The sequence below is a fragment of the Anopheles moucheti genome, chromosome 3, assembly GCF_943734755.1.
Source record: "Anopheles moucheti chromosome 3, idAnoMoucSN_F20_07, whole genome shotgun sequence".
In the NCBI taxonomy this organism is placed as follows: domain Eukaryota; kingdom Metazoa; phylum Arthropoda; class Insecta; order Diptera; family Culicidae; genus Anopheles; species Anopheles moucheti.
This window is the reverse complement of record NC_069141.1, coordinates 88,301,336-88,311,983: the sequence shown is the minus strand read 5'-3', so window position 1 is coordinate 88,311,983 and position 10,648 is coordinate 88,301,336.

The following is a 10,648-nucleotide window of genomic DNA, read 5'->3' as shown; positions in this document are numbered from 1 at the left end:
AAGGCATGGTACGTTAACCGTTGGAACACGTCGCAGAAATTCAATGTCATCCTCACATTGCATAACATCCCGTGCGCACCTTTTGTCGTCCGGTCGCGATCGCACCCTTTTCCGGCACGTGAGTACCGTCTCACACACTTCCCATCCCGAATCGGTACGGGTGGATGCTGACAATCCGGGCACGTTTGGGGTTCCTTTCGGGTAAGGTGAAATACCACCACCACCACGGTGGAACGCACACTTAACGCGCACCTTCATTCATACATAAATTACACGCCATCCCTTTTTCTGCAACCTCGAAAAGGGGATGCACATATGGACATACGCATACACGCACTGCCCCGGGGGTCTGACCAATGTTTTGACCCGTGCGGATCATGCGCTCGGACAGGACACTGTCAGTGTGACATCGGCAGCTACGGCGTGACCTTCGCCGATGCACAAAGAAATAACATCAGCATAAAACTGATAGCCAAACGAGCACGAAAACGGCCTCTTCTCAGTGTGCAATAGTATTATTATTGTTATTATCATCGTGACCGTGTTGGGGGTTGCTTTGGGGCGTATGAAGACGTAAAGTTGACAACTTCGCGTGAAGTGTGACCAAAATGACCTGCACATGCGTACATAGGCCATGTACCAACCATCCATCCTTGTGGGCAAATGCTGTGGTTTTCGGTGTGAGGAATTGATTTTGTGACACCGTTTGTCCGTCATCAACGGACGGCCGGTTTGAAATGGCTTAATTTTGTGCTTTTTCCCTTTCACGTTCCACTGGGCCAAAGGGCAAGAAAATGAGTTCTTTTGCGTGAAATTTCGCACACACCAACCAACTCCCGCGTGGGGATGAAAGCGAGTACCGAAAAGGTCATTGCAGACTTGTGTACACACAAGGACCGGTTTCACCGTGGGTCGCGGGTACAGCCGACACGATCACCCGATCGCACGATAATTGTCATGCGGGAGATCATAATTTTACAGCGATAAGTTTTACAGTTTTATCCCCCCCGGTACGGTGCCATTCGGCTGGACGGAGGTGGTCTTTCTACAGCATTACCATTTATAACAATTTCTCCACCGTTTTGCCACCAGCCGTGACGATCGGGCTGCGAGAACTCTCCGGTTCGTTGTTTCCTGATGGTGGAATTTTATTATACAACCCCAGTGTGAACGCCTGTTGATTGCTGGGTGACGATCGGTTTTATTAGGTGAAGGTGAGAAGCTTTTGCTTTCTTTGTAACGCCCGACCAGCTTAACGCTTTGTGTCTTTAAGTAACCTCCACACTTTTCTGGCGCCAACAACACAAAATCGAACTACTCCAACATGTCGCCATGCAATTAGTGTGGCTCAATTACAGAACCCTACCGGGGACCGGGGTTATGGTGAATCTTTACGAGGTGACTCCCTTATGCCAAGATTTGTGACCTTGTCGAACACTTGCACAGACATACGTCTTCGGTATGTTTTCAAGTGCCCCGAAACCGTTGGCGAGTTGCGCTGGATGTCCCCCGAGATGAACAAAAAACCAGTTGCTACCGGTTAATTAATTATTTATCTTTTTTTTAATTCTTCAGCTAGATCCCTTATTACCACAACGAGCTTAAGCTCCTCCCAGCCATGCAGAAACGGACGATGATTATGTGGTGGTGGTGCGAGACTGAAGCTTTAATTCGATGCGCAAATTAACTCGCGGAATATCCCAGCTAATTCGGTGCAATATGGTTGATTACTTGCTGCTGGGGAGATGGTTAGCTTAGCAAAATAAGAACTTAAGAATGGTTAATGCAAACGACGTAGTACAGGATTGGTTGGTTGAGTAATGTTATGAAACGTAAGGAACGGTTCGTTCTGGTTAAACGCGGAAGAGAGTTCATTAGCGTCGCTGTTGCGCAGATGTCTAAAATGACGAAATAATACACATTAAGCGTTGGAGAATTTTCTGGAGTTTCGATAAAATCGAACGATGGTTATTTATGTTCTACATACATAAAAGTAAAAGAAAAGTTGGGAGTAAAGCTACTACGTGACTAATTAAGAATGTGTACTCATTTTCACAACTGTCACTATTCAAATGACAGCTCCTGAAAGGCGCCATCTGTTGGGCAATCGGCTTAAGTTGCGCGCTGGAGCCCTTTGCATTCCGATCCGTTCAATGTCATGTGCCTTACAAAGCACCTAAATACGTGTACGTGTAGGATGCTACCTAACGCAGACCTTTGGCGTTCGATTTCGCACCAGTTTGCAAATGTAAACAATTTCCGCAAAGACCAACACGCACACCACGGGACCTATGTACCGGTGCGCACCGTTTGCCATTGGAATTGTTTGGCGTTGCGTAAAGGAAATCAGAAAACGGTAAACAGAGCAACAGAAACACACCAGAGAGTGAGCGAGAGCAGTAGAAAAACAATCCAAACCACTAGAATCAGCAATCGGAGTCGAAACTGGAGGCCCTTTTCGCTTGTTCTGGCCATCACACTATCAAGGGTTTTTCCTTCCCAGCCCGCGCATTATGCACATTTTAGAGCGTTCGCTTGCGCTTGCGGCAAACCTTGATACGTATGTTTAACCTTTTGCCGCTAGAAACGCGTTGCGTTTTGGCGGAAACTATTCGTTTGCTGCTGGTAGACCCCGTGTCCATTAAATGGTCCGATGAATGCGCGTACGCGTTTTTTTGCGTATCTTAGTTTTATTTGGGAGTTTTATGAAACTTTTTCAATCGTTATTTGTTTTATAGCTTCTTGAGACACAGCTGGGGATACATAATTGGCTTGTCATAATTAGATTATCTCCAGAGGTGAAGGTTAAGGAGGGGAACATTAAACTGATCCATTTTAGTGGGCTCCAATATTTGTACTTTTGCTGGCAATGAGTTTGACAAACCAACAAGGATACGTTCGCAGCTCACGATCCTTGAGATCCACACGATCCTTGAGGTGTTAGAATGGTTTGAATGCTTGCGTTTCGGTTGCGGTATAATGCGGCTCGGACCTTCTGGTAGCCGTTGGCCTACAAAATGCCGGATTACATAAAAGTCTGCCCCTGCCAACCTCCAAGCTGGTAAAACCTGCACCGCGCCATCGGCCACCGACATGAAACCATCGTGGAGCAATTATTGTAAACTTGATACTTGAAAGCAAGGCTCGCAACGATGCGTTTGCATTAGAGACGGAACGATGGGTGCGGCGGAAAGGTGAGTCAGGGAGGGGTAATGCAGCGTGTGTATCGGTGCGTCCACACGCATCATCGGCAATCAATCCCCTTGGCTGGCCATCGACCAAAACCAAGACAAAAAGAGGCCAATGCAAAGAGAGCTGGCCGGTATTCCTTCGGCCATTTGTTCGGCTTCTTCAGTCTTGTGGGGGGTTTCTCTTGTATTTTGGGCAAATTTGGCGCCCCTCCTCTGCAGGTACCACCCGCTACCACCGCTGATTATGCAATGATAATTAGGCTTATTATTATTAGCCTTTCTGTTGCACCAAGCCCATTGCAATAGAGAAGCCATCGGTGGGGGTAATCAGAACCATTTACCGTGCCAGACCTGCGCCTCGTATGCCTCTTTTTCTACACACGTGCCCGCGTGCATAGAAACGAGTTTTCCTTTCGCTGGCGAAATGTGCTTTGCTCCAAATACGATCGACTCACTACGAACGACGCCAAGCCGTGGCAAAGAAATGCAGATCAGGCCGTATCGATCGCTGTTTACAGCCGTGCTGCAATTATTGTTAACACCTTTTCGCGTTTTTTTCTCCCTCTTGAGCTTTGATGCGTCCACCGCGTGGTGCATCAGTTGCATGTGCAGCTTTTAAGGACCACCAACCTTTGGGACAATCATTTCTTGTGATGTGTTGATAATTTGAATTGATTGAAGTTAAAGATAATTGCGATTAACAATCAGTTGAATTATGTTTCCATTAGAGAATGATTATTATATATAAATGAAAATTAAATATTGTATAATGAGAGAAAACACTTTTCTACAAATTTTCCTAATTCAATTTTTTATAGTTACTTGCGTTCAAAAGACAAAGGTATCTTTTGTATAGATGTTTGTCTTCTAAAAACAACGGCAAATACAAATTGAATAAAACATATATTAATAACAAATGTGTTCAAGAGTGAGAATGATTTTAAGCACACATTGGGGATCGTTTCCCTTTCAATTAAACCCCGCAATCAATTCTTCACACCGTAAAGGGCAGACTAGTGCACCGGGTGAAGAATGTTCACTTTCGCTTTCTTCAGTCTGCAACGAATGGTCTTGCCATCTTACCACAGTCGTGTGAATTGAATGCATTCGCACCACTACCCTCCCACTCTTCCTCACAATTAGAAGCCACCAAATCAATTGCCAACTCAATGGTGCGCGATCTCCACGATCAGTCCATCATGATTATTACAAACTACAAGAGTGTGTGTCTCGCGTATGTTGCGCGTTCGCGCCAAACATTTAACCTCTGCCGCCGTCTGCCAGTGGCTGGTGCCGGTCGAACAAAAACCCCAACCCCCGGGGCCGAATGGGGTGTAAAGGGCGAACTGGACAGGAGGGTACCGATCGAGATCAAATCTCTCACGCCACATCGGTATTGCTCGGCAGGAACATTTTAAGTGCGCCCCAGCAGAAGCAATCCCGCAATCAATGGCGTGGACTCTCGATCGAAATTTTGTCTGCGATGAACGTACACGAACAAATCGAGCAAACCAAGCGTGCAAACGCGCATCATCATCATCTCGTGTAGCATACGGGAAAGTAAAGAAGCAAAAAAAGGCACTGCGTTGTGCAAACAAATGAAATTTGCATAATTGATGGTGTGCCTCACCGGTTTCGTTATTTATTGTTCTCATACGCTTCTAGCCACCCAGTTCGAAGGGGTGTGAGATTACTGTACGCATAGAGTCGGTTGATTTCGATTGCTTTTTCGTGATCTTGCAGCAGGTTCTCTGCCGCTCCATCCATCTACGCGACAAACAACCAGGTGTAAATCGGTTATCAAATCTATTATCTGACTTTAGAACAATCCACCAGCACCAGCTTGCGGATGCTGTCAAACAGCTTGTGTCAGCTTCCCCCTGCTTGCTGCGGTACAGCTCAATTGCAAATGTGTTGCTTAATTTTTATTAGTTTACCGTCCTAATGAGTCGAGGCTAGAACGAGGATGTTTGCTCGCAACGGAGAAGGTTGAGCATTATGCTGTTCGTACCCCTTCCGATCGCCATTTTGGTTGTGGCGCAGTTGAGCTGAGCTCAACAGTACGTGTTGATGTTTGGAAGACATGTTTGATGTTCAAATACGATACGTTGCGAGGAAAGATTAAAACAGGAAAGACTCATGTTTTATAGCTTGTTTACTTGTTTAATGTTTGGAAGAATGAGTCAAGTTGTAGATTTCCGGAGGATTGCAATTTTATTCAATCTTAACAAAAACCTAACAAAACATTATTTAATCTACACCGAGTACAATTTAGGGAAATTAATGAAAACATCTTAAAACACTTTAAATTAGTAGTTTTATCTTCACTCCTTGTGTTATGATTATTACGTGACTAGTGATTAGGTCGTACATCTTGTACCATTTTATTGCACGCATCAAACTATCCAGCCCGGGTTCAATACTCACGGCTTTCGCGTACGACGTTGTTGCCATGCGGTTGCAATTAGCACGCTCAGTAACACGCGATACGGTGCAGCTTTACTGCAATCTTCCTCACTCATTACCTCATCTTGCCCCACCGTACCACCTTTATGTCCTCAATCAAACAGTACGGTAAATCGAATTGACGGTAAGTCTCACAACTCACGAAAAAAAAGAACTTTTAATTGCACACCCCTGAATGTGAGCTCGACTCCTCCATTACTTCAGCAATTGTCATGCGCGTCAAACTGGGTTAGTGCTTCATCATCATCCCTGCCGCGAGGAGGCATCGTACAGGCAGAATTTCAGACTGATTCGGACTGACTGTTAGGCTGGTGGGTTTGCCACTTCCGTTTGACCCACCTGCACCAAGGCTGGTTGTCGTTTAAGCGCTCCGATGTCGCCTGTCATCGTTTTTTCCGGTGCAACAGCACCGTTGATGCAAGTATGTCCATTCGCCGAGCACCGAGCGGAGGATAGCAAAACCTTGGCATAGACATAAGGTAGAATCAGGTGAACCAATCGGTTTCGATTTCGCAGATCCGTGGCGTCGATTTAATTCTGCGTTTGGAAAACTGTGGCCAGCGGGCGTGGAACGGGTGGGAAATTCCGTACGCTTTCCACGCGTCGCATGGCGGGACGATGGACTAATAAAACCGTTCGCATATACCCAAGCTCCCTTTGTCGCGTGTTGGAAAGCCACCCTTTTCCTCCTCCACCCCCACTATTCCCCACTCCCCTCCCTCCCAAGTAATTCTCACCTTGGGTTTATTGAGTGCAGTACGGTGTTGCAGCTGCGGTGGCACCGTTGCATCGGCCATTGCGATCGGATGACGGGTGTGGGACGTACGGCAAACGCTACCGAGCCGTGCATCGGGTGTAAGAAATCAGTGCAAACGTAATATTTGCAATATCGTACGAGGCTCCACCGAGGCTGCTGCAACCGGCCGCGTTGCAAAAGGATTGCCACCACCACGGTTCCGTTCTGGCACCTACCGAGAGACACCACCGAGGACCAGTTTTATGGCGTAGCGGGCTTGTACCGTACCGAAAGCGTTACTAGCCGAAACGAGCCCATGGAACCCGCTAGCACGCGCGCGGAGGAAACGCGGGCGGACGGTTGGTTTGTTTTGGATTTGCTGGCTTGGCGCGCCCGTTCACGCAGCATCGATCGTACGCATTGAACACGGCGTACGCACACACAAACACAACCCTTCGGGACAGGGTGCCGGGTGGTGGACCAACATAACCTTCCGCGCGCGATAGTTATGCTTGTGCGGTCACATTCCACCCGTGCGGGAAAGAACGGAAAAGGGAAACGGAATACACTGCGGAATCCGGTGGTTCCGTTATGGGCGAAGGGACACTTCGTCTCAATGTTTTGCTTGTACGATCTTAAGGGCACGGTGCGCTACTGAGCTGCACACGCGGCACTAAACCAACACACGGACGCAGACACACCACGATCGTGCGGATGATGAATCGAGCGGTTTGACTTTCGCGCGGGACCCTTTTCTGCTGCTCGACCATCGATACCGATCGTTGATTGCGTTGATTTAATTCAATCATCGGTTCGAACTGCTGCTAGGAGTATCACCGTGCCGGGACTTGCTTCTTCCCTTTCCAACCGGGTCCGGGTCTTTTTCTTCTTAAAATTGATTGCAATTTGTTGAATTGATTATGTTCATTTTGCAACATTTCGTGTGGTAGCTCTCCACGGTAGCTCATTCATTGGGGATTCTTGGTATTCTTCACTCCAAAACTTTGCTTTATTAAGAAGAAAACACACCATTCGTTTTTTGAAGTAAGAAATTCGAATTATAAGTTTTGTTATTTCAAAACATTTTAACCCAAACATAATGAATCGATCTAATTTTTTTTTTGTTTTATATAATTAAAAGGTCATTTTTATACGTTCAACTTTGGTTGTTGCAAAACTGAAGTTATGTTTTGTTGCAATCGAGAAATTATTTTACAATTAAGTTGCTCTAAAGACGATTAAGATTGTTATTGGCCATAAACTCTTTAAGCACCTTCAGTCGTACTAACGAACCCCTATATATAGGGGTATATATTTTCTTGGTGGCCCTATATATTTTCTTGGTTTGCAAGAGTTCCCTCCGAATGCACTACCTAACGGACGTCTAGACGAAGGTCAAATTTGCACCAAAGCCATTACAGTGCTTAGATATAATTATGCATCATTTCGTTTTCAGGCTAGTGACTAATAGCTCGCAGACCAAAACAAGTATGCTGAGGAAAAATGTGAAAACTTTCAAAAAGCATAAGCATGCGTAGTTGGTTGAACTGTGGTACGGAAATAGACGGTACGATAAAGACATCATTCTAACTCGACCACGGCCTACTTAGCTTAACCCAACCTACCGTTCAAGCGAAATTAGTACACAAACTCAACTCGTTTTAACCCGCCTGCGCTAAATGACATCTCAATGGTAAGCGTTGCTCATATAATTAAAAGTAAAACAGAAAGATAATGGCCACGTTCGATCGTGTTTGTCTTCCGCTTTATGCCGGCGAGGTGAGTGATAAGGCAAAAATTTGAAGTTCGAATAAAACGCCGACTTACTCTTGCCTTGCCCGCGAAAAGGACAGTCAACCATATTGGAGCAGAGCAGCTAATTTTCGAAAGTGCCAATTTTGCCAATCAAGATGTGCCGTTGACCATCGAAACAATTAGACGCCCGTGTCCATGACATCCATCGCGGGTGCGTCCCGTCCGTACACACCTGGTGTCTGAGGGGTGACTAACATTACCTGCCGAGCACCGATGAAAACGAACGACAACCATTGATCAATGGAAATTCGACGCAAACAGCGGACGCACGCGCGTAGAAAGCAAACAAAACGGGTCGTCCGGTACCGGTGAAGAGGATGCGCGCACTGGGCTCTGTTTGTTAGACGATGTTTGGTCACGGTTTGGCAGAGACCTTGACGCGCGTATGTACCGTGCGAGAAGATGTACCGTACGGAACGGGGAGGTGCTTTGTCGGCGGTGGCGCACATTTATCTCGCGGATGTTCCCACCCCAAAGCGGACGAAGCGTGTGTGTGTGTGCGTGTGGGAATGTCGTCGTGTTGGGAACATCTTATGCCAGATTTTATTACGTTTTTGAATATCAATATTGTTTGACTTACGGGTACCACGAGAGGTCATTGATAGGTTGCGTTGCGGTGGGAGAATCGTTGTCTGGATGTGTGAAAGTCACATCGGGAATAAGTCACATGAAATTACAATTATTACCAAACGTCGCGATCGCCCTCGAACACTGCATGAGGATTGAGCTGCTCGGTACGCCCGAGAATGCCTTTATTAGAGACATGTTTGGTTCACCGCTCAGCTATGAGTGACATCAAGTGTGCACGGTGTACATACGACGCAGCTCATTTACGACCAACAGCCGCCGTCACGTTCTTAAGCCGTCCGGAACTGTCTGCCAGTTGTATCTCCACCGAGCGATCTAACACACCAAAACGATCATCGAGTGGCGACGGTAATAATCATGATGGATTCTTTATTCTTCCTCCTCCTGTCCTCTGTCACCTGAGCACCGGCCTCTGGTTTGCCGTACGATGGGGGATTCTCTCGTTATCTGAAGGAGCGCAGATTTTGCAGTGCACCGAGCCATCATTCGACCCGGGCAGTTCCATCCATCACCGCGAAGGTTACGGAATGGTGGTGGCTTTCACTTTCCGACCGAGCTAAAGTCCTCTGGTGGGCACATCAGCATTAGAGAACTGCATGGAACACTACAACAGCAGCAACACTCGGTGTATGTACAGTGGAGATCGGACGGCACAGCGGAGATCGGACGGCGCAAGTGCACTGAATTAGACCTACCACACAAAACGGTTATGTTTGCATGGCCATGGCTTTCCTTCCAATCCTCACCGGGTCGCTCGGAGGGCTCGGTGCCCGCCGCACAAGGCTCTAATTGAATCAATTACGCTACGATGTGCGCGTGTCCTTGCACATTTTTCGGACTGACGGTTCACTCCATCACGAGCAGGTGAGATGAGTTTTCCGTACAACTCCACGGTGAAGCGTACCTTCGTAGCCTTGTTCGATGAAAACGTCAATAACTTTGCCCCCCTCCCCCCATTATGTCCGCTCTTTCTGGGGTGTCGATGTTATTGGTGTATAGATTTTTCATCTTATTCCAAACCAATCCACTTCGGATCCATCACTGCCTCACATCACGCCTCTATCTCCTTCTCACAAAACAGTTATGAACACTTCGGTTCGATTTGTCGAAGGTGAAGGAGAGTATGTTGGCCACCTTGGCCAACACAAGTAGTGTACCGAGTCCTTGGGCCGGTGACAGTGGTAAGTACGCCGCCTGGGACACACAACGCACCGCGGCCAGACCGTCGCGCGATGCCGTGGCGGTTCTGTGATGTGGCTGATGAGGTGTACTCATTACCTTCAGATTCCGTTGATGTGTAATTGCACCTTGGCGAAGGTACATTTTCTGGCGAATGGCTCAGAACGATCACATGCAAATGGTTTCACGCACTCGTATTCCCCAGCATTGTCCGCACTGGCCGCACATTTTAGAACACATCCAAGCCACGCACGACGATATTGAGCGGGTTCAAAAGTGGACTGAATTTTGCAAAACCCCGTTATCCGTTCGCCGGCAGCCTAGATGTCGCCTCGGCGCGAAGCATTTCACAAATCGATGCTAATTACTTTGCCCAACTCTCTAAGATCAGTTGAGCTTCGGCTTTTTTTTTTCTTACGCAATTGCTTTCCAGGCCACACAGAGCTCCGAGGGCGATGCTTCGGGACCATCCACCACCACGCACCGACATGACCAAATGTGGTTCAAATTGGCGCATTCAGTAGGCGCAAATCATCGGATGTTCCGTCCGGTGAGGGGTGGGTTTTATCAACATGTGTATATGGAAACGATAGCTGAAGCATACACCTTAAATCACACACACATATGCAACCATTCATGGGACAAATAATGTTGGGTATCACAACTGCCGCAG